Source organism: Silene latifolia, chromosome 2, assembly GCF_048544455.1.
Source record: "Silene latifolia isolate original U9 population chromosome 2, ASM4854445v1, whole genome shotgun sequence".
Taxonomy (NCBI): domain Eukaryota; kingdom Viridiplantae; phylum Streptophyta; class Magnoliopsida; order Caryophyllales; family Caryophyllaceae; genus Silene; species Silene latifolia.
In genome coordinates this window covers 140,327,214-140,332,938 of record NC_133527.1, presented here as the reverse complement: position 1 = coordinate 140,332,938, position 5,725 = coordinate 140,327,214, and the positions used below count along the sequence as shown (strand labels likewise).

The window sequence follows — 5,725 nt, the reverse complement described above, 5'->3', positions numbered from 1 at the left end:
ACTCGATCAAGTACCCAACATGCAGACTGCTGTTTTGCGTACAAACATACTTACTCGACAGAGTAAGCCCCACTCGATAGAGTACCCACAGACATAGAAAACCGTAGTATTACAGCATCTCATTCATGTTTTTGATATGTTTCATACTCACACACTTTGAGTTGAGTCACACTGTCTTCGTTTATTGAAACTGGCGTTTGTGTGTCTGTGTAATTGTCACCTATTTTCGGGGTGGCCTGTGTCGATCAATATGATGTTTCCAATCATATGGGGAGCAGGTTGAGTACAGGTGTCCTTGTTGACGTGATCGGGATTAAGGTCGCGCCTTGGACTTGGAGTCGAGTAGCATAACATAGATGACATAGATGGTAGTCAACTTATAATTTGTATAGTTTACATTTATTTATTTGTTTATGGGTTGTAATCACTAAACTTGTTATTTATAATATATGTTTCTTAATTGTAACTTCGATTCACCGCCTCGGAAAACCGAGATGGTAACAGCTCCCAATTACTTTCGCCGGGTAAGAAGGGGGTGTTACATTTCATCGTCGGTCGTCTGGTGGGTCGTCTTGAGAGCGAATGTTATGTGGTGATTATGGTTAGTGGTCTCCCTCTCTCTTTCTTTAGTTTTGTTTGTGGATAGAAATGCAAGGGGTAAACTCGGAATAATTGGTAAAAATGCGCGGGATTTAGCACATCCCTCTTTTTTCTTTTTTTTTTTGGTGAAGAGGGAACCTATAGCCGCTACCTTTGATGCGCACTGGGTAAACCCTTGGGTATATGTGATAGCCTGCAAACCACGTATATCAGGTAAGCCACTCGATGGTGACAGACTCGAAGTCTATAAGGCATTGACTCAGGCCAAGAATGCTGCACAAGATTTTGCTTTCGGGGAGGCTTGAACCTGGGTCTCCTGGGGATTTCACCCAAGTTTTAACCACTAGATTCCACCCTCGCGGGCTCATCTCTTTTTTATTACGTCATCCTTTTTTGTTCATTAGGCAAAGCAACGTATTTGATGATATGAGTGAAAATGATTAAGATGAAAAAGATTAACTGATATCAAATTATTTGATCCATTTTATTTTTATGATAAAATCAACGGACCTACCTATAAACCCCAGAAAACCCCAAAAATCCCCACCGCGTTCCACCCTCGTCGGCGGCCTCACCGCACCTTTCTTGGTCGCCGGCGAGGATCTACTTTTTCGGCATCCTCTTTTATCGGAGTTTCTTCCACTCCTTTTGAATTTGTATGTTTTTTTCAGAGGGGTCAGGCTCCTTTTCTTTTCTTATAATCTGGTGGATGAGCTGTGACGGTTCTCTACATCTTAGTATAAGTTGCAGGAAAATGACGTTGTAATACAAGGAACACTCTTTCTCTGTAATAACTTTTATTTCAATTTGATGCGTGCATTTTATATAGTCTTTTTAGCCTATTTTAGCACGTATTTATATGCACTTTCACACTGTTTATACTGCATTTTGCCCCCGAATTGGCTACTTTGGTTCGTTTTGTCCGTTTTGTAGAAATGAACGCGAAAGTAGTGGAATCGTACCATTTTTCGTCCTTTTTGCATGCATTTTGAGGAGACGGGATTCTTCGGAGTGAGCCTGCATTAGGAAGCGTGAAGTCATGATTTACGAGGCAGTCGGGTACGAGATTGGGCTGATTTGAAGGAAGAATACTCGTCGAGTGGTTTTATTACTCGGTCGAGTGGTTTTTATAGCCTTGGTTGATCGATCGAGTGGATTATTACTCGATCAAGAAGTGCTGGAAAGTGGAGTTACTCGATCGAGTAACATTTATGTTCGATCGAGTAACTTATCTGGAGTTTTACTCGATCGAGTAGCTTCAAACTACTCGATCAAGTGATTTTTGGTTTCGTGGGTTTTAATTAGCCCCGAGAACTTATTTTAGCTTTTGGACTTAGTTTATTTTCTATTTAAGCTTACGTCAACTAGGTCATTAGCTATCTATTCATTATTATCGACACTTTACTTTTCAGTTTTTCATCTATCATTTTCATACTTCACTGTAACTTTATTTTTGGGGGTATTTCGCTCGGATTTTGTCGTTCTTTGCGCCGGATTCTCACGATTGTAATCTCTTTCTCCTTTATTAATAATAATCTCTCTTTCATTTACTTTAATTACTTGTTTTGCTTCATTTAATTTCTGCCCTGATTACCTTTTTAAGAAATTTACTTATCGTTTTAATATGTTGAATGCTGGTTATTTATCTGCTGTTAGTTTTGATAGTATTAATAGCGATATGAGTAGCTAAATTTGTTTCATGTTGGGATTAGGGGATCTACGGTAGAATTGTGACGATGTAGTGAATAAGTTAGATGAATTAATTGTGAGATTCTGTCACCATAGCAATATAACTGTATTTACCGACTTAGTTGAGTGCACGCTTCTGAGTCACCTTTTTAATCTGGTTAAATTTAATCCTGGATCGGAAGATTGAACTAAATAGACCTGCTATGAACAGTAGACTACCCTGACGAGGACGGAAGTTAAGTTAGTGGAAATTTAGGATAGAAAGTGGACCAGAAGGACTTTTCCATATCCGTCTCGCAGTAATTTATCTAAGTTGTTTACAGTTGAGTCACTGGACTACCATAGTGAACCGAAATCCTGACATGTCCCCTCTCTATTGATAGTTTATCATCTTTTTCTGCCTTTATTGCTCTTTTCTCTGCTTCTCTTCCTTTAAACCTTTTAGTTTAGAAACCCAATTTAAACACCCCCCCATTTTGTGACCAAATAGACGGACTCTTACAGATATCTTGCCTCCCTGAGGAGATCGACCTGCCTTCCCTAGCTATATAGTTAGTTTAGTTAGTTATGTTTGATAGGTATACGACAACCCTGTCAAATTTTGGCGCCGTTGCCGGGGAGGCAATTGCCCTATCTGTCTTTGTTTCGTTTATTTTATCCGTCTCATGGAATTTTCATTCCTTGAGGCAGTTCTTATTTATTTTCTTTCAGTGTTGTGTATGCCCAGGTCAGACAGGTTTGAGTTAGTTGCAGTTGATTCAGAGCCAGAGAGACTATTTAGGCATAGACTCCGTCTGCAAAGAGAATCACGAAAGGAAGTCTTGAGTACTTTCGAACCAGAGCTTCAGCATTTCCTTTTTACAAAAAATCCATCTTTTGAAGAAGATACTTCTAGTTCTGTAAGCCAACCAGTAAAGATGCCGAACATTGCTAGTCACTCGGAGCCTAAAGCAGCATCAATTCCAAAGGGTTTCAATCTCCAGATCGAGGATGGGAATACATTTGACATCCGTCCTTCCTATATCAATCTGGTGGAGAGAAATCTCTATAGAGGTGTGGCAGGTGAAGACCCGAGGAAGCACATGGAGGTCTTTACGGACTACGTTCTACTATCCCCGCCACAAAAGGGGGTAACTCAAGACAAGATTAAGGAGGTTCTGTTCCCTTTTTCTTTGACTGACTCAGCCAGGGAGTGGCTGACTGATTTGGACCACGCGGCCGCAGGGGTTACTAACTGGGAGACCCTTGCTCTTGCTTTTTACAAGAGATATTTCCCTCCACAGCGCACCAATCAGCTGAGGGCAAAGATCACAAGTTTCAAGCAAGTACCTGATGAAACTTTATATGAAGCGTGGTCTCGTTTCAAGAAGTTGGTGAGGTCTATTCCTCACCATGGTTTTGATCCGTAGTTTCTGTCTAACCAGTTCTACAATAGGCTATATGATGATCACAGAGCCATACTTGATGCGTCATCTAACAGAAGATTCCAAGAGAACACTGACGATGATAAGGGATGGGCCCTTATTGAAGAGATGGTGAATCACTGTGCTGAGTATGGAAACCCGAGGGATAGTATTAGAATAGTTCATGCAGTCGATAAGCAGGTTGTGGCTCAGCTGGAAGCCATGAATGCTAGGTTTAATAAGTTGAAGCTGCATTCTGCTGGGGAGCCTAAGACGGTTCATCTGCTTACTAGAGAGGAGACTGTTACATGTGAGAGATGTGGGAGCAATGACGGTCACACTGTTGTTGGCTGTCTCACGGAGAAGGAACATGTCCTTGCTTTCCAATAATACAGGCAAGGAGGGGGTTCCTATTATAATAACCAAGGGGCAGTCCATCCCAACTTGAGGTGGACTAGTCAAAATGTGCTCAATCCTACCCATCCTCCGCAGCAACAGCAGCCGTATGTCCCTCCACATAAGACTCAACAAGGCTTTCAGAAGCCTCCTTCCTTTCCTACACCTAATCAGGGTGCATCGTCTTCTGGTGGGGTAAGTGAGATAGGTGAGTTGAAGACGATGTTGCAGTCTTTGACAAAGCAGTGGAAGTTAAGCGATCAATAAAGAGATGCATCTATAAAGGCACTTGAAACTCAAGTTGCCCAGTTAGCCGCGAACCAGTCCACAAGGAAACCGGGTCATTTACCGTCACAAGCTGACAAAAATCCACATGAGACGGTAAATTTAATTAATTTGAGAAGCGGTCGTTCATATGAGGGACCGGAAGTGTTGAAATCATACCCGAGGAAGGAAAATATTGCTGATGAACAGTGTTCTGTCGAAGAAAAGGAGCTGACGGCAAAGAAAGTGCTCGATCGACTAGTTTCTGGAGGTCGATCGAGTAAAAATGCTGAAGAAAGTACTCGATCGAGTGGAATTTCTACTCGATCGAGTGAACAGAAAAAAGGAACTGCTCGATCGAGTGAAATTTCTGCTCGATCGAGTGACTCTGTTGAAGAAACTACTCGATCGAATGGGATTTTTGGTCGATCGAGTAGTATCGATAAGGAACAGCTTGATCGAGAGCCTGCTAGTGCTTGATCGAGTGAGAAATCACCTGAAAGACCTCGTTCAAGAGGAAAGAAGCGTCCGAAGGATTTGGAGCTTGGTCCGGCTGACACGCTGGAAGAGAGGAACAAGGGACTCGAGATACCCATCACAGTGCCCTTCCCGAGGCGTTTGAAAAGTACTAAAGCTAATCAACAATTCGACAAATTTGCCGAAATCCTGAGAAGCTTGCAGGTCACTGTGTCATTCGCCGAACTGCTGACACAGGTACCCTCTTACCTTAAATTTATGAAAGAAATTTTATCGCGTAAGAGGCACATTAATGATCATAAGACGGTAGCTTTGACCGAGGTAGGGACGGCCCTAGTTCAGAATAAGTTACCTCCCAAACAGTCAGACCCGGGTAGTTTTTCGATTCCGTGTCATATTGGTACCCACTTGATTGATAACGCGTTATGCGATCTTAGCGCTAGCGTGAGTGTCTTACCGTTGTCTCTGGCTAAGAGACTTGGTTTGACAAAGTTTAATTGCACAAACATGACTGTTCAGATGGCCGACCATAGCATATCACGGCCACTAGGTGTAATAGAAGACATACCTGTTAAGATCGGGAGGTTCTTTATTCCCGTTGACTTTGTTGTACTTGACATCCCCGAAGATGCCCATACCCCTATTATTTTAGGGAGACCATTTTTGTTTGCTGCTCGTGCAGTAATAGACGTCGGGGGCAAGACATTGACTTTTCAGGTTGGGGACGAGGAGCTGATATTCCATCAGTATAAGTTCAGAAGGGCTCCCATGCAAGCTCAGCCTTGCAATGCCCTCTCTTCTGTTAACCCTATTATTGACACTTCAAATGAAAATTTGGAGCATTGTGCTGCTATTGTGACCCGTCCGCCTCAGGTTGAGAGCAAAAAGGAGGAAAG

The 5,725-nt window shown here is 42.3% G+C and overlaps 1 non-coding gene across 1 annotated transcript; it reads right to left on the bottom strand.

The window, feature by feature from the left end:
* Positions 1-3,582: 3,582 nt before the first annotated feature.
* Positions 3,583-3,688, bottom strand: LOC141645257 (small nucleolar RNA R71). Its single transcript, XR_012544840.1, has one exon. It is a non-coding gene; the product is annotated as a small nucleolar RNA R71 (small nucleolar RNA).
* Positions 3,689-5,725: the final 2,037 nt, after the last annotated feature.